Raw genomic sequence first — 26,230 nt, 5'->3', positions numbered from 1 at the left:
ATTATTGAAGTTATAATGCTCTCAGATCAAATCCACTGGTCCTATTCCACATATGTGTGGGAGAACTGTTGAACGGCCCAAGCATGTGACTCTTCATGAACCCGGACCTTTATTTCAGTGTTAAAACACCCCAAGTTAAGGGCGTCACTGGACACTGAACTATAGTATAAAAAGAGCAAATCATTAGATTTGGCCAACTCATATCATGGATCGAATCCTTCAAATAAGGGATTGAACCAGTTAAAAGCCATTGGAACTGACATGTGTGACAGGATTCAACACTAGGGTGAACCTTTCGCTTCCTCTCCTACCTCTCCCACCGCCTCATGCCTTACCTCTTACTCATGTACTTCCTTTTCCTCTCCATCCTCTCTTCTCCCTTCTACCCCACCTCCGGCTCTTATCTAGGGCCTCATTACACGGACGGCGGTAAGGGTGAACGGTCACCGTTAATGGTACCGGTGACCGTTAACCCTTACCGCCTTACTACGAGGTCCCTTTGCGGGTTGGAGAATTTAACGCCTGCTTTTTGCAGGCGTTAAAAACCAACCCGCAAAGGGACCAGGGAGCTAATTACGGTACATCAATTTGCGGTGCCGTAATTAGCACCTTCCCTATTCCCATTATGCCCTGTGGGGCAAAAATGGGAATGGGGAAGGGCAATGGGGGAAGGGGGAATTACCGCCCCACCAACCTTGGAATAGGGCGGTAATTCCCCTTTCCACCAAGGCGGTGCCAGTATTTTACTGGCATGGACCAAGGTGCTAATAGCACCTTGGTCCACCGCCGACCGTGTAATGAGGCCCCTAGTCTTATTCTTTCCTCTCTTCCTCCTCACACCTTCTAGCCTTCCCTCTTACTTCCCTTCTACCTCCACTAACTCCTCCCTTTCCTCTCTTCTTCCTCACACCTTCTCGCCTTCCCTCTTACTTCCCTTCTACCTCCACTAACTCCTCCCTTTCCCTATCACACCTCTGTCCCTCTCCACTCCCTCATCACCTCAGCAACATTGTAAATTGTTCCTTATACTGTTTTCGAGTTGTGATTCAATTGTCATCTTATGCTTGTTGTATTTTCCCTTGTTCTCATGTAAAGCACTTTGGATTAAAGGGCTATATAAATTCAACAAAATTCAAATACACCAGTCGGCTAGTTTGGGTTCCGATCAGTTAAAACATTTTCGAACTTTCAGTATCTGTTGGTTTGAACCAGGGTCAATGGATTTTAATGTGAATAAAGGCAAAATAACAGAAACAATTTTGAGAAATTGAATACAGACAAAATGAGTACAAAATAAATTTGAAAAAAAGAACCCAATACGGAGGAAGCAGCCAAAGATGCAAATCAAATTGAGGCGACAGTCTATACGCGCTGGGGTTCAAATCATTAAACCGCTGTGAGCATCAGCTCCAAGTGCTTTGGATACAATGAGCCAAATCGAACCCCCATAGTTTAGATAATACAAGAAGACGATTCACTCGAATTCACCCATCGCTACATGAAATGCATCTTTCAAATTAGAATTGAGTTAAATAGCAAATATGGTTCTTATAAGTACTTCGCCTGATAGTGAGAACGTGCTTGTGGCCACCTTACCGGAGAGAGGGCAGGGTATTTCAAACCTCTGATTCCACATTCAAGAAGGATCTTCCACCGTTTGGTGGATCATCCTGGGTACGGCGAGGTGCATCGCTTCCGATGACCCCAGGATGAGCATAGTTGTACCGTGGCGCATCATAAAGGACTGTAGATGAAGTGGACTAAAGCTCCGAATGCCATGATGCACAGAGAACAACTGGTAGCCAGTGTAGATCTCGTGGCGTGGGGATGGTATGCCCAAAGCGTGGAACACAGGATGACTATCAAACTGGTATTCAGTGCTATCAGACGTTTCCGTGTTCGATACACAGAAAGCTCTTCATGTCATCCATGGTTCCCATTTACGACGTGTCGTCACAAAAGCCTTGACCAGTGACTCTTGGCCAGCCGATGGCATCAGAGGGGGCAAATCTCTGGCTGTCGGAATATAAACATATCCCGCCGCACTTCTGTAGAAAAGCATGCACACATATGTAGGCTCACCACGAAAAACTCTCCTCAAAGCCCAAGACGGGTCTCAATGGTTTATGGTCCAGCTGTTTACCAATGAGCAAGAGCTCCTTTAGATGAGGAATCCGGGCTCAAAATGTGCATTTGCCAGTAGCCATTGGCTAGTGATAATTGACTCTCGGCAAGTTAGAAATGGTGTGCTGTGTGAATGTGTTCAATTGAGGTGGCACGTGACTTTTTATGGCTGGCTAGTAGCGTGCTACTTGGAATGTTTATGCATAGAATGAGAAACACTGTGGCAGTAAAGAAGGGGTTGCTGAGCAACTGATATAGTTTAGGCAACGCTGCAGTATTTGAGAACCATGGCTGGCATCTATCTCTTTACTCTTCTGTTCACTCAGGGTGGTACAACTGTGAGACCTCCCTTGGTGTCATTGCCAGCTTGAGTGTAGATGTTTCACAGAAGTGCACAAAAGGAAGACTGGATAGCAAACCCCTTCAGAAGCCCTCCCCACACCCGAGCGTCCTGGTTATAGAGGCAGGAAAGCTGGGTGCCTTAAATGAGGGTGGGCTATGAACTGCGGCTCCTTGGAAACAATACTCTGGGCCTGGCTGCCCGGAAGTTCCTGAGGCCTTCTTTTCTTGTGTAACTCTGAGGCTTTTTCCGGTCAGTGACCCCAAAGTATTTGCATACAACACCTTGATTGGTGGAAGCTTGGGACGGCTGTGTTGCTATTGGATGGGTTCTACTGCCTGAGGCCACTCGTGAGGTTGCCATTCCTACTTCATTTTTAGAAATTGGGATTGATTATAAACATGTTTAATGAGGATGATGGGAATCCTAACCATTTTAGCTCAAGACTGGCTTTTTAGCTTCCCTGTTTTTGCTTAGCATGGAACATCAGTCTGCCCTGGGCAGCTGCTACTGAACTTAATTAAGCAAACCTTTCTGCACAGGACGCTTTATGCACAGGCATGGGATCTTCTGAAGTTCGGACCTTTCTCAGCGCTTATTAGCCGGTGAGCCACGCTTGGGACTCACGTATTACGTAGCCCTAGGTGACTCTCCCCCTTTTAACATGTGGCCTAGCATTTTCTCTGTCCCTTTCCCCATGACGTGAAATTGGCTGCATGTCTGCAGAAATCATCCTTCCCCATCGGGCTCCCTCAGCCCCCACCATGTTTCTTGATGGCTGCATTCCTGAGCTCTTCATTCTCACAACAGTAACATGCGACAGTGACCTAGGCTCTTATCTGATCGCCACCCCCCCACACTCCTGCCCCACCCACACACGCATGGCAGGAGACATATGTACCATTGCACACGCAGTTCAGATTGTGTTCTTGCGTTTCACTGCAGCTCAATAGTGAGGTAAGGCATTTCTGTTTACTGTCCTCCATAATATCTCTGTTTATTTTTAACGGGTGCAGGCAGTACGCGAGTATACGCGACCGGCTGGACTGTGGAGCTGGGCGGAGCCTCTACGTTGGCCCACAGAGACCTTTATCCGGTTAAAGGACCAATTCTGCCCAAGATTTCTGTATGTTTCTAATAAAAATAGAAATCCGGGGGAGTAACTCAACACAGCTGTATTCCGTGTAGCCGGATTTAGGGCCGTGTTTTATTAATATGTCAGTGATTTATGGGAACCTTGAGCAAGAATTGATGTCGCTGTAGATTGCATTCTAAGGACAATCTTAAATGCATGTATTGATTAATCTTTGCACTTTATATCAACGATCATGACAGCACTTCCATTTATTAATTAATGTTGGTTGCAGTGCTGGTCATCGATCCGAGCAGGCAAAATAAGAAACGAATGAACTGGCATCAGGGGTTTTAATGGTGTCAAAGTTCTTTTGGGGCAGAATGCAGGATTTGAACTCAGGTCTTCAAGACGAGAGAGAGCCTTACCCAGTAGACCACTTGAACGTCTACTCAGGGTACCTGCGAAATACTCCTTAGGACAGCATTCTGGAGAAAATATTTGAGCAGGCTTTGCCTGTTTAAAATGCGTGCAGCTTTTATGCTTTGCTTGCAACATCATAGGAAATACTCTCCTATGTTATGTTTCATGTGTTAAAAAGTAATCTCCTGCTATGTAAATGTTTATGTATGCAGGGCTTAGAAAAAATCTCCTGCTTTCACCAACTTCGCCCCCCTCGCTTTGCCGGGATCCCACAGTTCAGAATCTCCAGCACTGGTTGGGTGGTGGTGGTTGGTGGCTACAATGGGTCCTCAACTTGAACTGTTCTGTGTTGTTCAAACCTACACACTTCATTGACTTCTGTTAAATCTGCTACTTTGTCGCATGTTTTTCTTGGTTCTATGTGATTACAACGTTAATGTAAATGTTAAAGGACATTTGTACCGCGCACTATCACCACCAGAGTGGTCCCCTGGCGCTCCGGCGGCTCTGAAACAAAAGGGGTGGGTGAGTTAGTGGGAATGAGCTGGAAAAGTGCAAGATAGCAGTGCTGTGCTGTTGGCAGCCTCAGCCCGGTGGCTCCGTTGGCTGGGCTTGGGGTGTTTTTTGGTCGGTAGTCGTCGTGTGCTGTTGTGCAAGACTATGTGCAGTTTCTTTTGTTGTTGCAGTGTAGTGAAGTTTGTGCGGTTTACTGCGTTTAAGGCTTGTGGCTGTGTTTGGTTCGGGTTTGAGAGGTGTAAGCAGAGGAGCGAGATTGTTCATGGGTTGGTTATTGATACATGATTGCACGCTTGGTCTAGGCTTGGCAGGAGAGTCGTATATTCGAAAACTGGAATAACTAAAACTTTTTTCACGACCCTAAAATAACGAAAAATAAGATTTTTCTTTTATTTGGGGGTCACGCCACAAACCGCCTTTTTCCCCTAGGTCCATAACTCCACCCTAATCCCCTCCCGAGCATTTTATTCAATTAGTCACCCCCATATATATTTTGAATAACAAATTCGTTATTTTTCGTTATTTTAGGGTCGTTCAAAAAGTTGTTCGTTATTCCAAATTGGCTATTATCACTGTATACCGTTTTGCTTATGCCGCATTAGCTCTCGGCTGGTTCTATATAAGGGACTCTTGATATTGTCTGCTTTTGCTTGTTTACTGCCGCCGTGCAATTGTAGTCCTGGGTGTATGATGTGGGACCGCCAACCCACATTTTTTAAATAGGGAAAACAAGCGTACCCCTCACGTAACAGACGCCTTTCACGTGGCCACGGGTCATGTGCCAGAGTAAACGGCACGCTCGGAAGAGAAATGGTCCTGGTTTTGGTGAGGAGTTGTGTGGGAGCCCTGAATAGCATTTACGGGTACATTGCAAACCACAGCTCGGCTTTTTTGCCTGCTCCAACAAGCCGCTCTCTGACATTAGTGGCCACCTCTGATGTTTTCCAACATGGACCCCCCAGGGAGCTTCCCTCAGTGCTTGGGTAGCGGAGGGTTCTGAAAAACCTCCGCGTGGACAATTAACTCATTGACATTTGTTTTAGCCAAAGTTTGCATCATTACACTATTACTCTTTTGAGGTGAGAGTTGCACATTGTGTGTGCTTACATTCAATATTCATATCAATTTACTGCCAATGTTACATTTTTAGCAGCAGAGTAGTCCAATACATGGCAGCAACAGCAGAAGCATCCCTGCTTCATCTCTGGAGACTCCTCTCCAGGTCTCCGGGGAAGAGCATGTGGTCTCCGGGATTTCCGGCCCTCCCAGTTACTCTGCCCACACCTCGATGTGATTGGCTACAAACAGACTCATACTAGCCAATCACATCAAGGTATGGGGCAGATGACCGTAAATCTCACTCAGATTGGCATCATTTGTTGTTGATTTTTGTTTTGTTTTAAAAATGGCTGTGCAGGTGGGCAGAGTCTCGGGGAAAGGGGGTGGGGTGTCCAATGGTATCATCCTCTGGGGTTTTCTTTAGCCAATGTAGGCAGATATAAGCAGAAGTAGCCTGTGCCGTCAGCTTATAAGCAGTTAGACATATAGTACTGGTGTAGAAGTAGCGGCACTGAATGTGATGGTGCTTGTCAGTACATTCGCTGTCTTATGCTAACAAATGGCGGTGGCGATTGTGGTAGAAGCAGGAGGCGTAATAATCACTTCGTCCGCACTTTGGTGCAGTGCAACATGCGCTGGCGGCGGCACCAGCAGCTCTGATAGTAGTGTGAAAAATACTAGTACAAGTCAGTTCAGTCTCAAGATCAGAAGTAGTGGCGGTGCTCGTAGTGTCAAAATCAATGGCCAGGTAGTAGTAACGCCAGTAGGGGCTGTTTTGGTGGTGCTACTATCAGGAGTGGTGTCCGAAACAGTAGTGACAGTTCATTTGCACTGTTCTGTAATCAGATGTTCTGGTGGTGATAGTGGTGTTAGTACTAGTGGTACTACTAGTAATAGTTAATTCACAGTGATAGTAGAGATCACTCTAGTAGTAGAGCTGCAGGTAGTAGCAACCCTGCTAGTGGGGGTGCAGGCAGTTATCACACCAGTAGAAGTTGTGCTAGCTGTGTTATTATCACTAGTGGTGCTAGTAGACGTAAGAGTTAATTCTCACTAGTGGTGGTGGTACTACTGCTAGTAGCCAGTTCCTCCCTGATGGTAGCAGTAGTGATAGTGCAGGTGCAGGCAGTTATCAGACCTGTAGAAGTTGTGCTGGCTGTGTTATTATCACTAGTGGTGCTGGTAGTAGTAGTAAGAGTTAATTCTGACTAGTGGTGGTGGTACTACTGCTAGTAGCCAGTCCATCCCGGATGGTAGCAGTAGTGATAGTGGTGATGGTGCAGGTGCAGGCAGTTATCACACCAGTAGAAGTTGTGCTGGCTGTGTTATTATCACTAGTGGTGCTGGTAGTAGTAAGAGTTAATTCTCACTAGTGGTACTCGTGTGACTGCTAGCAGCCAGTCCATCCCGGATGGTAGCAGTAGTGATAGTGGTGATAGTGCAGGTGCAAGCAGTTATCACACCTGTAGTAGTTGTGCCGGCTGTGTTATTATCACTAGTGGTGCTGGTAGACGTAGTAATAGTCATTCACAATGTTGTGTGATTGATACGTAGTGGTGGCAATAGTGGTGTCAGTAGCAGTCAGTTTCTTCGCAGTGATAGTACTGATAGCAGCGGTAGTAGTGTTGTTGTACTGGTGGAGGTATAGCAGTACCGTCAGTAGTGATGCAGGCAGTTGTAACACCAGTAGTAGCTGTTGTTATGGTACTAGAGGTAGTAGCAGGCATTACATTTGTGAACACTTGTGAAACATTTGTGTACAGGCGTGTTATAAATGACTTATCATATCATATCATACATTATTGCACGCTCATTGAAACAAAAGTATATATTAAAGCTCCAGAATGGAACTTGGAAGGAGGGCTGGACGTAATGGTGGCCTGTACCCAAGTGGCACGCTTACAAAAGCTCATCTGTGACATGAGGACACGCCTCCCCCCCCCCCCCTGCCCCGTATTTGTATTTTATTTTCTCAAAGGAAAAGGATTGGGATTGCTCAAAATTTGTAATATAGGACCACTTTGAAAATTATTTCCAGGGCCTCTATTGGTTCCCAGTTCACCTCTGGCTGCCCCAGTCGGCATAGGTTGAGTAGTGTCGTTGAACACTGTCCCGAGAGCTAATCACATGGATTTACTCCATCAAACAAAAATGGGCTGGAGTGGTAAAGAAAGTGGAGTTTATAAAAGAGGGCGCTTCATGGACTGTGTGCAGTAAGAGCCTGTTTCACACGTGTTGCACTGGAGCTCACCAGGAGCTGCATTGGAGCATCCTTCAGCTGCTCATGTGCAAATGCGATTCTTGCAGAGGGCCCAGGCAGCTCCGGATTGCACATGTATTACACCCGTTAAATCAAGAAGCTAATTTGTCTCATCAAATCCCAACACAGGTTTTAATCAGGTGTGTTGCCATTGTAGTCACTCAGCACCTGTGGGTGTCTCATAGCACAACTAAAGGTGGTCATTTGGGAAATGTGATTGGCTGTCATTCTGCCCATGTTGCAATGAGTGCGCTTACAATGGTTTGGTATTTCTCAGTGTACTCCCTGAGTAGGCGAGTCGAGTAAGAGGGACGCTGTGGAGTCTTAGAGAAGGTTATCCTTTGAGGCCAGTTTAAGTGTGGGAGGAGTGGGAGTCCGCCTCAGTTTCAGTGTGAGGGTTGTCTAGTGCCGCACTGCCAGAGCCGGACTGGGAACCAAAAGTGGCCCTGGAATATTTTTCAAAGTGGCCCCATAGTTCACTGAACGAGCGTGCACATGACGGGAGCTCAACCCTCCTTCTATGAGGGGATTTGAGTTTCCCCCAAGAAAATGTTGACTAGAATTAGTCGAAATGAGTGCATTTGAAGCATGTTTTAAACATATATGGATTGAAATGTCATGTCTTAAATAAATTCATGATCTTTCAAAGTAGATGATAGAGGGACCAGGGACATTCCACATTTTGCAAATGAGAAAAATTAATTCATCTAGTTTAAAGGTACCCAGACAACATGCATCCCTAATCCATTTCATCCTATTCTCATGCTAGGAAGGGGATACAGATAAAAGGCACTATTAAATGAGCACTGGCAATGCCAACAGTGTTGGCTTTTGTGTAGGCATGGTGGGAGAGGAATTTGTCAGGCACTGCTGTAGTCGTACTAACTGGATTGTAGCAGGTGGAAAGTGGTGAGTGTACCTGGGCATATAACAGCAGTGCCTGGTGAATGCCTAATATTGATGCACAAGCTTAAACAGTTGGCTTTGTCAATGCTTGTTTTGAACAGGACTTCAGTGAAGGACATGTATAGTGCTTATAAATCGAGTGGCTGAAGGCAGACCTGGTTGACATTTTTATTACACCGGTAGTGCTTTTGCAGTTCCAATTAAGTCATTAACTCTCAGAAGACTGCTTTGAGAAAACACTGGCAGGCACTTTGAGCACACAGTTTGATGGTAAGGCTTGATAAAACTAGCTCAAAGAGATCACAGGAGGATGTGTTTTGGTTGGAGAGGGGCTGAAAGCAGGTGGAACTGGCCGTAGGGCTTATCATAGCCATGTACAGTCAATAGCTAAATAAATAACTAAACACCTACAAGCTTTGTGTCCCACCTCGTGCTATTTCTTCCTAGCTATACTCTAATGCAATAGTTTCAGCTTCTATGTGGCACTTTAGCCAATTCCAGTGGTCGAAGTGAGCGGGAGCCGTTGGGAGCAGTGCTCCTCTACTTTTTTAAATTAAGTTTTCCTGTTCTTATACTTTTATTTTAGAAAGAAACCGTTCTGGAAGTTTCATTTTAAAATAAAAGTGTAGGAAACAGTTGAAATATGCACTTCAGTGCACTGTACTGAACATTCCTTAAACAGCGGGCACATTTGTTTGGGGGTTTGTATTGTGAGTAGGAGGGGCCATGGAGATGGGGTTCGTGGCGAGTGGTGCAGGCCAGTAGGGAACATAGTTCCACTACTTCTTTTCATGCACTTCGACCACTGGCCACTGACCACTGGCCAAAACCAATTTCCGGGCCGCCAAATTTCAAACCTTGTGAAGCTTTCTGCATATTGCTTTGGTTATGCCCAATACGTAGATACCAAGTCACTGCACAAGGGCCTTCAACCGCACACTAAGAATCCGAAAGAAAGCCCATGTGAGCCAGTGTAGAGGTGACAGTTGACAACAGCTAATCTTGATTTATTCTTCCTCCTCTCCCGTGCAATCGCGCCTACCGATGGCTAATGCATCATCGTGCCATAAATGTGCTTAAAGCATAACATGTACGCATTGCAGTGGCAAATTATTTCACAGAGATGTGCTTTTTCTGGAAACTTTTAAAAAGCAAAGTTGGGAGGGGAACAACAAGAGAGATCCATATTACGAACCATGTTTCCGTGTTTAAATCAAATCCCATATCAATGCATCGGAAGTCGTCCTCCGCATGCACGTGCAGTGTGCACGTTATGTTTCCTGCAGTGCCCACAATGTTCATCCAAATCTCAGTGCCAAGCACGTTGCTACCCCCTTATTAGAGTTCGCCCCTCTGTATCGCTCTTCTGTTTTCTAGCTAGGTTTGCGCTACACTAACGTATGCTACATACGCACATACTTATAGCGCTTCCCAGTGCAGCGGCGCCTAACTCCTCACTTGACCTTATGATTATGAACCATTTCAGACCCCAATGCCAGTCACATTTATATACTGTCGGGATGGAAAGGAACAAGGACGAATTTCTCATTACGTGCCTGCAGTCGCTCTCATAAACAGCATTTTGCAGCGCTGTGATAGACTTAAGTTGGTACTCATGCCGCCTTACCTTTCTGTGAAAGGAACGAGACCTGCTGCCCTGAGCCAGTGCCAAACATTCAATGCAGATGGTGCAGGCCCACAGCCTGCCTCATCGTCGAGTCACCAAAACTGTAACTGGCATGCGTTGGGCCGCACATGCGCATGCGAGCAGCACACTAGGAACGTGCAGTTTCAGTGATGTGCCTGGCCGATGACGCCCATAATTTGCAGACGCACAAGCCACGGCCAGAAAGGTCATCCAGGCAGCACACCGCGCAAACTCCACCCAGCCCAGCCTGGCTGGATGCATGGGATTATGTCATGATTTCCCTTTGATTATGTATCCCTCTACCAAGAAAAGAGGCCCTACACCTCGAGGCCTACCGGGGAAACTCCCGGTGTCCCGGTGGGCCAGTCCAGGCCTGCGCACTGCTAGGGGGGGCTCAAGGAACTGCCTTTAGAGGCACTCAGGCAATTCTAACAAGTTATGGGGCATTGAGGTAGTTAGGCGGTGGTAGTGTGACAGGGATCGTGACGTGGATGGATCCCAAGACCAGTGTTGGGAATTGCGCCGGCTCCATTTTGCACGGAGTGTCGGGGCCCTGCTGTCAGAAGGAAGGTAGGTGGGTGGCGAGACAGCGCGTGAGGGTCCAATCTTAGAATGTTTGGGCCCCTATACGAGTGTCGTTTATTCAGCCCTGGAGTGGTGACCAGAGTGGGCTACACTGCGTGAGAGGTGGGGTCAGAGCTTGTAGTGGCGGTGATGAAGGAGTGCGCCACGTGAGACACGCAAAGTGGACCCCAACACGTTTGCTTCGAGCCTGGGGATGATGGTGTTTCGGGGAAGGAGATGGCACATCCACGCGAGAGCGGTGGATTCTGGGAAACTCTGTGTTTTGATTTTAGGAAAGCGTAGACAGCCGCAGGACCTTCCACGCTTGAGAGCGCCAGTTACAAGGGTACGCCTCTGCTTCTGGTAGGGTGACCAGACATCCCGGTTTTGCCGGGGCTGTCCCGGAATTGGGTGCTCTGTCCCACTTTCTCAAGATTATTTCTCCATTGGAAACTGCAGTGGGCCCAGACAGTTTTTGGTAGTAGGTCTCAATAGCTGGCAGCAGGAATGCACAATCTTGCACAGAAGAAATGCTGCATTTTACAACTTAAGATGATAGTGTTAGTTTGTGATAAATTAATTATAATATGTGTTTATTTGAACAGTGACAATTAAACCCCCTTCTCCTCCAAACGCTACTGAAGTGTAGTGCCTTGACAGCCACTTTCAACCGCTAGTCCTACTCTTATGTTAGTTACCCAGTCCCGGTTTTCCACTTTTGAAATCTGGTCACCCTAGGCCTTTTGGGCAAGTGCTGGGAAGCAGAAATCGCACATTCAAAATGTGATGAGTGGTTTTTTTTTTTGCTTTGGGATTGAACTGGTTTATTTTTTGAATGGTCCGGGCCGCACTCTCTGGAGCTGGGTCCTGTTTGCTTTACTTAGCTTGAAGAATGTCTCGGATTCGGGGCCTCGGAAGAGCCTGTCTGCTGACGCGGCACCATTTCACTGTTTATTGGGTTTGCACACAGAGGCACACAGCGATGTTGACTTCTGATACCCTGTGTCAGCACATATCACGCTGCCGTGTTTATTTGCTTTAGTTTTCTGACCTTAGTGGCAGAGGAATTCAGCGACCCCTTCCATCTTTCTGCTGACACGTCACTCTGAACACCTTACGGGCAAAGGGGTTCCTTCAAAGTGTAGATGGGTAGAAAGGCTACTCTTGAAATACTTGCTTGCCATGGTGGCTCACCCTCAAGCCATAGTTCTATATTTGCAGTCATGTGGGACTTCTCCAAGTACTTGGCACAGAAGTGACTCCAGCCGTGCCTTTCGAGTCAGGGCAGTTCATTGTGAGCATTAGCAAACTGGCCCCCAAAAAACACACATGAATCATGGTTCACACCTTCACAAATGGGGCGACCCATGGAAAGTTGTCGGTCATTGGTGGGGACAGACAAATGTCCTCGAACCCACTCTGCCACCCCAGAGGCCCCACGTTGTGGTAGTGACACCCTCCCCAACCCTATCCATGCCAACATTTTTTTTATTTTTTATTTTTTGAAGAACAGGGATACCAATTTCAATCAGAAATGACTTACAGTAACACATTCAAAGATGGCGGAGGCATTCCCACAAAGGGTGCCTGTTCAATAACACAAAGATGAGAGCAAGTGGTGAGACAGTTTAGGGGTGTGTGAACAAAGTGGGACATAGATCAGGGAGAATACCCCCCAAAAAATGAAACAATTCAGTTGACTTATAAAAGTAACATTAACCTGGAAATGTGAGGGGGGAGCAAGTGCTGCAAACTAAAGCTGAGTTCTTTACAATTATACAAAATTACATTATTACGTGGCACTGGATGGAGTGTTGCTGTCAAGAGAGGAGGATGTGGTGGAGGCAACCCTCATTGGTAGGGTGACCAGACGTCCCGTTTTTCCCGGGACAGTCCCAGGAAATCGCCCTCTGTCCCAGGTCCCCAGAGTTTTTTAATTTTATAAACCCTGTCTCGGGTTTGCAAGGGTGGGTGGCTACGGTCCCGGTTTTTGCCAGGGAAATCAGGCCCTGCGTTACTCTTCATGCGCAAAAGGGGGCATGAAAAGGGGACGTGAATGCTTTTCACACCCCATTTCCTTCCCCTTCCCCTCCCCGGCCGCTCTCCTCCAATGATAGGATTGTGCCTGTGAGCACATCCCCTCCCCGCCCCCTGCAACAGGCCAGCGCCATAGAAGTAGGACTAGAGTTGGTTTTATGTTTATGCTAGTCCCACTTCTATGTCTATGACCTGTCCTGTCTTTTTTTTTTATTATTATTTTTTTTTAATCTGGTCACCATACTCATTGGGCAGTAGGTGAATTTTAAGCACAGTCGTGCTGGCTTTCATTGTGATGGGCAGTGGTTTCCAATGGAGCTATAACCTTAAACCCTCACCTGCCGGGAAGCCTCTCTGTAGCTGAAGCATTGACATTTCTTATGTTTATTGTATAACATGGGTGGGGGGCTTGTCTGTTCTATTAATGGGAAGGAAAAAAAATCAGGGTGAAAAAAAATGTGACTTCTATTTCTCGTACGACGAGGCCTGCTCGTGCAAGAAAATGAACACGTTTTGTTTCTGTAGTGGATGCATGCTTCTTGCAGAAATAGAAGGACTTTTTTTCATTTTGCCCAGGTCCTCTAGAAATGGCAACGTGTTATGTACAGAGCCGGGGGGGTGGTGAGGACGAGTGTGCAATACAAGCCTATACCAAGCATGGCAAGAGGGCATGTTTTAGGGCCCAAGGGGGATGGCCGCCTGCGATCTTTTGCATTTTTGTAACAAATCAACTTGCGTTTGCACTTTGCACCGGAGACTCTTAGCTTTGGGTTAAGTGCTATTCCGAGTTCCTGGCTCCCAGAGGAGCCGAAATGCAGGCACTTTTCTCCACTACCATGCACAGGAACAAACAAAACATGGTGGGCGCCATCTTGTGGCACCGTAACTGATGCCAAAGGGTTCATTTAAGGGTCATGAGCGGTTCCCACTCGGACCACTATTCTCCACCCTGTGACCTCAAAACTTCCCTTATTTAGTATTTTAGGACTTTGTGTAGGCGTTCTGCTTCACAAACTGGGATTTCATCAGGGTCCGGCTCTGTGTGAGGTCACTTCCTGTGACGTCATCATGATATGCAAATTGTGCCATATCTGCGACCCGCATGAGTCTGGTGAGATGGCAGCAGGCCAGGCCTCCATTTCAGAGGCTGGTTTTGATTTTTTCCAGTTCAATTATGACCCATCTGAAACCAGCCCTTCAGCTATTTTCACAGGAAAGGAAGAGCTAATATTTGGAAGCTATTTCATGTTTTTGGAAGTCAAAATACTTACATACCAAAAATGCTGGGAATTAAAAAACGGAAGTCAATTGTTACATAAAAATACACTTCAAGTCTGAGAACAAACAGGAAAAAGTGGTTCGTAAAAGTCAGAATCCGGCCACAGGAAGTGGAGCGAGGGGCTCCTGGGAAATTAAGAATATCATCAGCATGTTTGGTAGCTCCCCTGAAGCTCGACAGCTCAGGGGGGGACTGGCCATTTCTGCACCCTGGGCAGGGATGGACTGGCCGATAGGGAACTCTGGAGATTTCCTGGTAAGCCTCTGCACCCTGGGCAGGGATGGACTGGCCGATAGGGAACTCTGGAGATTTCCTGGTGGACTGGCCTATAGGGAACTCTGGAGATTTCCCGGTAGGCCTCTACACCCTGGGCAGGGGAGGACTGGCCTATAGGGAACTCTGGAGATTTCCCAGTAGGCTTCTGGAGATTTCCTGGTAGGCCTCTGCACCCTGGGCCGGGTGGATTGGCCTATGGGAAGCTCTGGAGATTTCCTGGTAGGCCTCTACACCCTGGCCAGGGATGGACTGGCCGATAGGGAACTCTGGAGATTTCCTGGTAAGCCTCTGCACCCTGGGCAGGGATGGACTGGCCGATAGGGAACTCTGGAGATTTCCTGGTGGACTGGCCGATAGGGAACTCTGGAGATTTCCTGGTGGACTGGCCTATAGGGAACTCTGGAGATTTCCCGGTAGGCCTCTGCACCCTGGGCAGGGATGGACTGGCCGATAGGGAACTCTGGAGATTTCCTGGTAAGCCTCTGCACCCTGGGCAGGGATGGACTGGCCGATAGGGAACTCTGGAGATTTCCTGGTGGACTGGCCTATAGGGAACTCTGGAGATTTCCCGGTAGGCCTCTGCACCCTGGGCAGGGATGGACTGGCCGATAGGGAACTCTGGAGATTTCCTGGTAAGCCTCTGCACCCTGGGCAGGGATGGACTGGCCGATAGGGAACTCTGGAGATTTCCTAGTGGACTGGCCTATAGGGAACTCTGGAGATTTCCCGGTAGGCCTCTGCACCCTGGGCAGGGGAGGACTGGCCTATAGGGAACTCTGGAGATTTCCCAGTAGGCTTCTGGAGATTTCCTGGTAGGCCTCTGCACCCTGGGCCGGGTGGACTGGCCTATGGGAAGCTCTGGAGATTTCCTGGTAGGCCTCTACACCCTGGCCAGGGATGGACTGGCCTATAGGTAACTCTGGAGATTTCCCGGTAGGCCTCTGCACCCTGGGCCGGGTGGACTGGCCTATAGGGAACTCTGGTGATTTCCCCGTAGGGCTCTGCACTCTGGGCCTCTTTTGTGTGGTAACCTATTTAGTTTTCAAAATTTCTCATAGGAAATCCATTGGACTGGTAAAAGATGTGTAATATGGGGCCACTTCGAAAAGGATTTCCAGGGCCTCTTTTGGTTCCCAGCCCGCCCCTGGCTGGGAGTCCACTCTTAAGCACACTGCAATCTATGGGAAACGTTGACTTCCTGTCTCTAATTTCTTTTCTACAATGTATTGACTATTTCAGGCATAAAAACGTCTAGAAATGGCTGGATGAGATCCGTGCAAAGGGAATGAGCATTGCTCTGTGACCTGCTGTTTCCGGAAGTAAAGTGTGTAGATATCAGAGTGGGGTGATTTGGATTCTTGAAAATCATTTCACAGTCTGTTGTTAAGTGGTTCTTCCTTATGCTGTATCCCCTCACTGAAGATCAAACACTCCATTTCCATCAAGTCCTTTTCCCAAATCCGGCCTAGAGGGGAGGTGGGAGGGGCAAGGTTGGACTGGGCCATAAAATAGTCTCGGGCACCAATGAAAAAGTGGCCCTCAGTTGCAAATGGCAATTCATTCCTTTTGTGACACTGAAGGAATTGCAGCCAAGGGTTTGGCCCTGGGCCTAATGCCCTATAGGCCAATCCGAGGCAGGGGGGGAGGGGGGGAAGGCTGCCTTAAAAGCCTGTGCAGGGAACAAAGTGGGGCGGGAGTTTGGAATAGCAGAGGCATTGGAGGTGCAGGAGGAGTTGGGGGTTCAGTAGGAGTTGGGGTGCAGGAGGAGTTGGGGATGTTGGAGGAGTTGGGGGTCAGTGGTCGAAGTGTACGAAAAGAAGTAGTGGAGCTATGTTCCCTGTTGGTCTGCCCCGCTCCTTCCAAACCCCATCCATGCGCCCCCTCTGACACACACAATCCAAACCCCCAAACAAACACACCTGCTATTTATGGAAATGTGCAGTGCAGTGCACTGAAGTGCAAGTTTCAACTTCTTCCTACGCTTTTATTTTTAAAACTAAGGGCCTCATTACACGGATGGTGGAGAACCATGGTGCTATTAGCGCCATGGTTCATGCCGGTAAAATACCGGCACTGCCTTGGCGGAAAGGGGAATTACCGCCTCATTCCAAGGTTGGCGGGGCGATAATTCCCCCTTCCACCATTGCCCTTCCCCATTCCCATTTTTACCCCATAGGGCATAATGGGAATGGGGAAGGCGCTAATTACGGTACCGCAAATTGCAGTACCGTAACTAGCTCGCTGGGTCCCTTTGCGTGTTGGTTTTTAACACCTGCAAAAAGCAGGCGTTATATCCCCAAACCCGCAAAGGGACCTCGTAGTAAGGCGGTAAGGATTTACTGGTACCAGTATTTTACCGGTACCGTTAAATCCTTACCGCCATCCGTGTAATGAGGCCCTAAATCATTCCAGAACGGTTTCTTTTTAAAATAAAAGTATAGGAACTGTGAAACTTAAAAGTATGAGAGCACCGCTCCCGACCGCTTCGACCTCTGTATGTGTATGAAGTAAGAGACACATATTTAAACCCACAATGTGATTGTGTGATACAATAGTAATGCGTTGAGCAATCAGGGAGTTGACAAATGAATGAGACGTTGTGATTGTGATTAGTTAGTTATAACGCACTTAATACCCAGAGGTTTCTAAGCGCGGACCCGGGGATTGAACCTGTGTTGCTGCGCATCTCGTCTTGCTTCCGAGACGAGAGTGTTGCCCCGGAGCTATCCTCCTGAGTTGTCTTCATGCACCACATTTAAACGAAGCAAGGGTGAGGAATGTGTAGCGAAGGGTATGGGGAATTTGCAGATAGAGAATGACGTAAGAGAAAATGGGCCCTCACCCTCATGGACTTCCTTTGCATCTTGTACTCATGGTGGCCCTGAATCATGCTGTTCCCATCTTCATCTTGTATCCTGGCTTGCAACATTATGTGTTACTACTGACTCCTGCAATTGTATTCGCTCTCCACTCTTGCTTCTTCACTCTATTTGACTGCTTACTCTCTTTTCTCTTCTCCTTTCCCTTCTCCCTTTTCCTATCTCCTCCCCTTACTTTCTTCTATGCACTTACTCTATCAGAATTGTCCCTGGACCTAATATGATAGCAACCTCGTCTGTTTCCTCCACCCTCCCATTACTGTTTTTTGCCTCCCCACCATCCCTCCAGCACTATATGAAATGTCGTCAGGCCTAGTATGATAGTCGCTTGTTTTGTTCCTCCCCTATCTTTCTGCACCCCTCTCCCTCACCTTTTGTTTTTCTCCGGCTCTACCAGAAATGTCATCAGGCCTAGTACGGTAGTCGCCTGTCTGTTTCCATTTCCTTCCCACTCTCCCCCTCCCTTCCTTATCTATGTCTTAGCTCTTGCACTATCTGAAATGTCGTCAGACCGAGAACGATAGTTAATTTCACATCCTTACTGTTCATGGCCTGTAAGAATGTGGTTGTATTTTCCCTTGTTCCCTCCCTTGCCTTGAAGCGCTTTGAAACACACTGTGTATAGGCGATATATAAATAAACTATCATATCATATCATATCACCATCAATTCAAGAGAATGGGCAAATCGTTCAAGGGCCATACGAGTCTCGTAACGCCCTGTTCCGCACTAGTGATGCTTCAGCTCTTGCCTGGAGCAGCCATTCTTCAGGGGTAAGGTGGTGTGTGAAAGTCACCACATCCCCAAGCTTCAGCTATATGAAAGCTCTATGGAACGCACCGACCGTCTGTACGTTCACCGGCGACGCAAGCGTTTGACTGTATCACCAATATTCCCGGGTTAAAGACATAAGCCGCAATGAAACTATGCAGTTATGGTTTATCTAAGATAACATAATCTCCCACGTCCCACAGTCCAGTAATGGAGGTAGTGGTAGAGGTTGAGTGCCTACTCCAGAGACAGGTGTTTAACCTTGCTTGGTGTCTCTGTAGGGTAGTTTGGGTCTTCCATCCTAACACGGCTGATAAACGGAGCACCATTAAGACCGGTAAAATGTCTACCTCCTATTAAGGCCCCAGAGATGATTCGAAACTTGGGGCGCACAATGGATTTGGTCAATATTGCTTGTATTTCGACATCCAGAGAATTCTAGGGGCCTAGCAACAGGACATACCATGGTGATGTTTGGGGCATGCTTCTGTTTTTGGCTAATCCAAAATCAGAAAAAATGGTTCTTCCCACTTTCTGAGATACAATGTCGGTGACAACGGCGTTATGCCTGCCTCCCTCCTCTGTGTAAATTGTTCTAAATACTGTATCACGTTTGTTTCATGTTTGTAAATTATGCTTCATCCATTGATGTACCTGTTGTTATTCTGTAAAGCGCTATATAAACTCAATAAACATAAACATTACAAGAAATAGTATTGTGTAGTGGGGCCTTGTCAGTGAGGGCCAATCGCTGCCCAGAATTCCCTGTCCAGTGTTTCTGAGGCTGAGAAGTGCCAATTATTACAGAACCAATACACTCCCATCTTGGTTCAGCCATCTACTTCTGAGGCGGGTATTAGAATATTATAATAACAGCACTTAATAATGTCCTGTCTTGCTGGCTACCAATATGTTCTAGAAAATAGAACAAAATAGAGAGTGGAGGGTGGACTCACAGCCCCAGTAAGTGCTAGGAGCAAGATGTGAAGGCAGCTTCCCTTCATGTCAATGGAGCCTGAGCTGTAGATGCCAGATAGTGTACGGTGGGTGTCACCGCGCGTGCCACCATCTTGAGAGGAACTGGAATTCATATAAATAGAACCGTGTAGCGTGCGTACCTGCGGCCCCCGACTCATCCTTACAGACGCGGCACGGTTTCATGGTACAACCACTCCGCGCCAAATTCCTCACGCGTCTAAATTCTGTATTGTTAGATGGTAAGAACCGAGTTAGTCCTGCCAGGACAAACTGAAGTGAATGCAGGCTGGGGCCATGTTTCTGCTGAGCTATCTACCTGGCTACACTGCCCCCCTCCTCTTACGCCCCCGACCCCGCTCCTCGCCAAGGTACAATGGAATAACTCAAGTGAGGCAGGCCATGATATGTAAGCGTGTGCACTGGATCATTGACATGTACTATTTTAACAGGCACTAGAATGATCTTAGTACGTGATTGGAGCACGATAGGACCTTATTTCAACAGCCAGAAAAGAGAGACGTAAGCATTTGGTGATGGGTTTGCATTCCAAATCTACAAACTCTATGAGAAGCATGTTTCTTAAAAATATATATTTATAAACATGTCAAAAATGTCCAAAAGCCTGCGTAGGATACCACATGGTCTTGGAAAAGAAATGAGCTGGCGGGGGCTCGAAGCCACGCCTGCACCCCCTTTTTAAACGCTGGACATATCCTTAAAGGGCGTTCTAGCAGAATCCATCGCGGACAGTGTTTTCTTATAGAGAGCTGTCCATGGACGCAGAAAGGCATTAAAGGGCGCGTTTACAGCGGCTGGATTTCCAAAGAAGACACGCGGAGGCAGTGCAGGGGGCCGGCGCTGTCTGTTTTCTATTTCGACGGTGGCCAGAATGGCGTGTTTGTGTATTTTTAAAGCTTCGCCATTCCTCAGGAATAATGGGGCCCGCATGTTGCTGCTGTTTCTCGTCAGCGATGCATGTGAGCAGGCCAAGAGATACAGCCGGGTGACGAGAGTGAGGGGACCCGGGGAGGGGGCACCAGTGGGGCGTGAAATATAGAGGAGGAAGTGATCAGTGGGGTGAATGGGTAATCAGAGGCCCCTGCGTGCTTGATGAGCACAAGTGGTGTTCTATGCAAATGCGATTTTCCCCCAGGCGTCCTGGCCCCAAGGACCGGATCAAACTGGTCGTCATCTAAATTACAAGCATACACTTAAAGCAAGCCAGAGTGTGCTAGAGCACGTGTTTAAGGCACTGGTCTGGGCTGCAACTCAAAGTATGTGTGTAAGTGTGTGGTGAGCATGTGAGAGTGTGTGCACATGTGTGTCTGCTGCTGCACTTGCCTATAGCAAATACCATGTGTAGACAGGGAGGCCTCAGGGCCTTTTAACCTTTTCAATTGAAATGGGCCCCAGGGCTCTTGGTACCCCTGATGAGCTACCCCATGATGGCTGTCTTATGACACTGTGTTGGGCGGTTACAGGCTGCCTTTACCACCGTCCTCAGGCAGTCACCTACCTCACATATAATATAGCAACGATTTTATCACCTCCTTGCCAAGTAGATGAAGCCGTTCAGGTGCACTACCGATGGGACCCACTAGGGGCGCGTGCCAGCCTAGAAGACGGGGTGTCTTGCATCCACTGGGCAGGCCCAGCTTCAGCTGCACTCCACCGGGCACTGTTAGAGTGTATTTAGAGTGCTAGGGGTCAGCTCAGAGGGTTGACTCCACTTCTGCCTCTTCTGTCCAGCAGGCCAGACCAGGTTACCTGTGATGGGCGCATCTGCACACTGCATTTCTGGCTACCAGCTCGGACCGGCCTTTAGGGTAATACCCGAAGTGCAAGACCAACTTGATGGCGTGCCAAGCATTTTTGGTAAAAATTGGCCCTTTTTTTATACCAAAGTTGGCTAATCTGATTTTTAACTACACTGCATGGATGGTAGTTTTGACCATGTTATTGAACAAATATTCTTTAAAATACATAATTCACTTTTTGCCAAAAACATTTCCACTTGGGCACCACTCAGACAGTCTGTCGTGAAAGGAACGAATTGACGTTAACAAACGTGGGGCACTTTTTCATTGGATTTTAAGTACAACGGATTCACAACCACACGCGTATACACGAACAGATTCACAACCACACTGCGCATACATGAACGGATTCACAACCACACTGCGCATACACGAACAGATTCACAACCACACTGCGCATACATGAACGGATTCACAACCACACTGCGCATACATGAACGGATTCACAACCACACTGCGCATACATGAACGGATTCACAACCACACTGCGCATACATGAACGGATTCACAACCACACTGCGCATACACAAACAGATTCACAACCACACTGCGCATACATGAACGGATTCACAACCACACTGCGCATACATGAACGGATTCACAACCACACTGTGCATACATGAACGGATTCACAACCACACTGCGCATACATGAACGGATTCACAACCACACTGCGCATGCACGTTAAGTTTAGATGAATGGAATATTTTAATGAAAGTGAAAACAGCCAACACTTGTTTCGACCACAAGGTCTTCTTCCAGGCTTGACTGTGTTCTCCCACTTGTGGGAACTTAAAGTGTACTGTTTTCAGTAAATAACATAAGCCGCAATTGCATAGCTCTCAACTCTGACGCCCCTGGCAGCTCGCCGTTCATCCACTTTCTTGAGCTGCATAGCTCAAGTTATATCATTGACAAGCGCTTTGTGGTTCCAGTCTTATGCCATACAATTATTGTTGCAATTTACACTTTTTTATTGGTGCCGGAGCAACTTTTATGTCCCAGTCGCGCCCTCAACATGTCCTTCTCAATGTTGCGTGAAGCAACTTGTAGGACCAAACCTGTGTTGAACTCCTTAAAAATAACCTTCCTGTGTGCATGCTGAGCTAGGATGTCAATGCACCAACATGCCAGCGGCAGTGGAAGTGACATCACACGACCCTTGACCCCCGATGACATCTCAGGAAGTGATGTCATTTTACCCCCTCCCCTAAGTGACATCACAGGAAGCGATGGAACACAAGCGTTCACCCCTTGACAAAACAGGAAGTGGCATCAAATAGCATTGTACCAAAGTACACAACAAAAAATATGGTTACGATGTCACTGTAATGTGATATACGTTTCATAAAAGAATGGATCACAATATGTATTGTTAATATCAGTGCGTAGAGGCCCATATTACCAAAGTATTGTGAATGCAAGCAGACGTCCAAGGCCAAATGATAATAATGTGTTATTATATAGAACTTACGCTTAAGCGCTTTATATAGACCAAATATACATACAATATCTCCCAACCTGTGTTGGTACTCATTTATCGACCTCAGAAGGATGAAAGGCTGAGTTGAGGTGTTTAAGAACAGACTAAATCAGTGAATCACTCCCTGAAGTGTGCCTGAAATAAACCTTTAATGAGTCTGGCAATTATTGTATAGAATTCCAGAAAGATACATTATTTGTTATTCCTATTCTTTCTTATTTAGGGTCACTGCTCAAAGTGTTAGACTTGTGGAACCCCCTGTTTTTTTATAAGAGGTCTGAACAAGAAAGCCAGCCACTCCAGAGACAAAGAGCCACATAGTGCTAGCCACAGCACAAGAGCTAACATTATGTATATATATGTATTATTTTTTTTTAGGTTTAGCAAGGGAGAGCATGGGTAGAAAGGTAGACCTCAGAGGGTCGCACATGCGACCCCTGGGGAACCCCAAATGAAGCCCCTGACGCTCACTAGCATGCCATGCGAACCTCGGTTGGCGTGCAGCGTTATACAGGCTCCTAATCTCCATGAAATTGGTCTTATCCACAGGTTTCCTTGCAGGCTCGTGAACCAGTCCCACATCGCCTTGATCTCGCCGGCTCACATGTCTACATGGGTGGTGGGTGCACAGTTCAGCCAGGACTCCTAAATGAAGGTGTCCGTCTGGAGTCTCCGTGTGGAAGGCACCGTTCCATGCTTCCATTTTTCAACAGACAGACCTTACACCAAGGTCTGCTTCCACAAGTGCCTGCCATCGTTTATCTTTTTATTTCAGGAGGCTCAGGGGGAAAAGGCTTTAAAAAATAGAAACTGCACATTCGTGCAGCTTTGGTGTAAGAAACTCAGTGGAAATATGGAGAGTCACCGGCCACATAGAAAAACCCAGGATAGTCGCTGTATTCTGATGGCCATGCACCTCAGCTTTCTTCACGGTGGTGTATGAAAGCGCCCCGGATCCCATTACTCTAATGATTACATGCGGCGTGTGCCAGTTTCTGAAGCCAAGAGTTAGTTTTTGATGTGAGCACAGGTTCCTCACCTGCCTCCCCTCCCTCTCTCTTACTGTTCTGCTTATAATTCACTATCAATCCGAGGCATTGCTGAGGGGTTTGGGGGGTGGGGAAGGGGGGCTGAGGGTGCTATAGCCCCGGGTCTTTTGGTTGTAGCCCTGGATAGAAGCTTGGGCCCACAACCAAATCGCTAGCTACCCCCGAGTCCTGACAGTCCCGGCATTAGCCTAGCCCCAGATCTTTTTTAGACCTAGCAACACCCCTGCAAAATGTCACACGTGCACAGCACCACCTAGTGGCCATCACTGGATGCTCACCTCCAAATCAGAGCCCCACTGCAATGCATTATGGGTAAGTCCTGTTTATAATGGCCTTTCACTCACTACCAATGTTTAAGAGGCCTCAGTTTCTAGAGATAACAGTTGTCCATAAAGGCTTCAACTTTATCTTTTCTGTGGAAGGCTCTCGGGCAGGTGACCTACTTCAACATAGCTTTCATTTAAGGTGCGCCTGACTCAAACTAAGATCCTTGTCATAAAGCAAAATGATCCTTTCAGAAATACTGTGAACCTGTGGGGGCCGCTGGTCTGAAGTTTACAGTCATGGCGGTAACAGGTTCTGGAGCCAGGTCCAATGTTTAATCATCTTCGCTGGGTTTTCATGAACCGTTGTGTCCCACAGCAAAAACTGCACGACGATACTGGGAGGCATCCACTAACACACACACAGACAGGCAGAGATATGCACAACTCAGTGCATGCCCAAAATGGTGTGTGCCGCAGGCCAAACCTGCATGACCACACTGTGCACACCAACATGAAGACAGAGGTACGCACAGACCACTAAAATTAGACAATTAGACAGTGGTGCACCCCACAGCCCAACCTGCATGACCATGCACGAAACACTGAAAATTAGACAGGGGTGCACCACAAAGCCAAACCTGCATGACCATGCCATGCACGAAACACTGAAAATTAGACAATGGTGCACCCCACAGCCAAACCTGCATGGCCATGCTGTGCGCGAACCACTGGCAATTATACAGTGGTGCACCCCACAGCCAAACTTGCATGACCATGCTGTGCGCGAACCACTGGCAATTATACAGTGGTGCACCCCACAGCCAAACCTGCATGACCATGCTGTGCGCAAACCACTGGCAATTAGACAGTGGTGCACCCCACAGCCAATGCCATGCACGAAACACTGAAAATCAGACAGAGGTGCACCCCACAGCCAAACCTGCATGACCATGCAATGTAGGAACCCTGAAAATCAGACAGAGGTGCACCCCACAGCCAAACCTGCATGACCATGCAATGTAGGAACCCTGAAAATCAGACAGAGGAGCACCCCACAGCCAAACCTGCATGACCATGCAATGTAGGAACCCTGAAAATCAGACAGAGGTGCACCCCACAGCCAAACCTGCATGACCATGCAATGTAGGAACCCTGAAAATCAGACAGAGGTGCACCCCACAGCCAAACCTGCATGACCATGCAATGTAGGAACCCTGAAAATCAGACAGAGTTGTACCCCACAGCCAAACCTGCATGACAATGGGCCTCATTACAAGTTTGCCGGTCCGGGAACAACGGTGCTGGTAAGCTTACCGGCACCGCTGTTTCAAGACCGGCAAACTACGAGACTGCAGGCGGGTGCTGTTCCACCCGTCAGTTCCGACCCTGGCGGGCAGAACGGCACCCGCCAGCAGACCTTGACGGATGCACTGGCACTGTTGCACACAGTGCCAGAGCTTCCATCCTCCCCATTCCCATTGAGTCCTATGGGACTCAAATGGGAATAGGGAGTAACAATTGCCACCGCCTGACTTACCAGACCGCCGGGCTGTAATGCCCTGGTTATTCTGGGAAGTCAGGTGGCAGTAATTCATCACGAGTCTGGTGGCAGCCTGCCGGTTTTACTGCCGGACTCGTAAGTAATTGGTTTACGGTTAAGGAGTCTTGCCTACTCTTACAGTGTGTTATGTAATACAGTTCACTTGGCAAATGAAATTCTCATGCGATAAGATAGCTCAGTGGGTTGTGCAGTCCTTGAAAAGGTTCGGTGTAATCTGTCAGTGCAGATCACAGCTCCAAATCCTGTCCCTTTCAAACTTGTATCTTTCTTGGGTGAACAAAATACGCGTCATTAAATTAGGTGATGACAACCAGTGTTTAAGTCCCTGGCGGCGAATCGTAGTAAGTATCATCACCTGGTATTTCTATGGTTCTTACTGCCAGTCGCTTTCTGGGCTTTTGTGAAGTGATTAGACTATATGCAAAGGCTGGCAGGCGGAATGGAATGCATATACGGTGCAGTTGGTGGCATATCTTCCACTATAAAGCAGTCAGTCATAGCCTCCAGCGTAAATGGACCATTTGACTGAATGAGAGCATGGAAGCTTGTAGTAGGTAAATATTCACTGTGCACATCTGTTTACCATCTGAGCAATAAAAGCAGAAACAGTTATGCCGGATGCTTTCAATTTCACACCATAAATACATGCAGAGGGCCATTACTTTTTAGCTGAGCGCATGATGAATGTGTCAGCCACAATTTAGTAACACCTGACAGGTCTTTGAGTTCGGTGGGTTTAAATGCTTGCACAGAACATACCACAAAACAAATTGTTGCTGGGCGCTCAGATAAAGAAGAAGAGAAACAGAAGAGGAGAGGAGGAGCGAAGGAAGCAGAAGGGGAAAAGTGGTAAGGATAAACGAGAAAGCCAAGAGAGAAGAAACTGGGGCTCATCCAATTATGAAGTTCAGCATTCTCTAAC

The 26,230-nt window shown here is 47.4% G+C and overlaps 2 protein-coding genes across 10 annotated transcripts in view; one reads left to right on the top strand and one right to left on the bottom strand.

Annotated features, from left to right (window-relative positions):
• The window catches only part of RALGPS1 (Ral GEF with PH domain and SH3 binding motif 1), a 2,625,553-nt gene that overhangs the window by 1,468,210 nt on the left and 1,131,113 nt on the right, over positions 1–26,230 (top strand). The window lies entirely within an intron of this gene.
• The window catches only part of ANGPTL2 (angiopoietin like 2), a 156,647-nt gene that overhangs the window by 9,350 nt on the left and 121,067 nt on the right, over positions 1–26,230 (bottom strand). The gene's annotated exons all lie outside the window — the stretch shown is intronic.

The sequence above is a fragment of the Ambystoma mexicanum genome, chromosome 8, assembly GCF_040938575.1.
Source record: "Ambystoma mexicanum isolate Mex_15411 chromosome 8, UKY_AmexF1_1, whole genome shotgun sequence".
NCBI lineage: Eukaryota > Metazoa > Chordata > Amphibia > Caudata > Ambystomatidae > Ambystoma > Ambystoma mexicanum.
The sequence above is the reverse complement of the archived record's forward strand: the minus strand, read 5'-3'. Positions and strand labels throughout refer to the sequence as shown.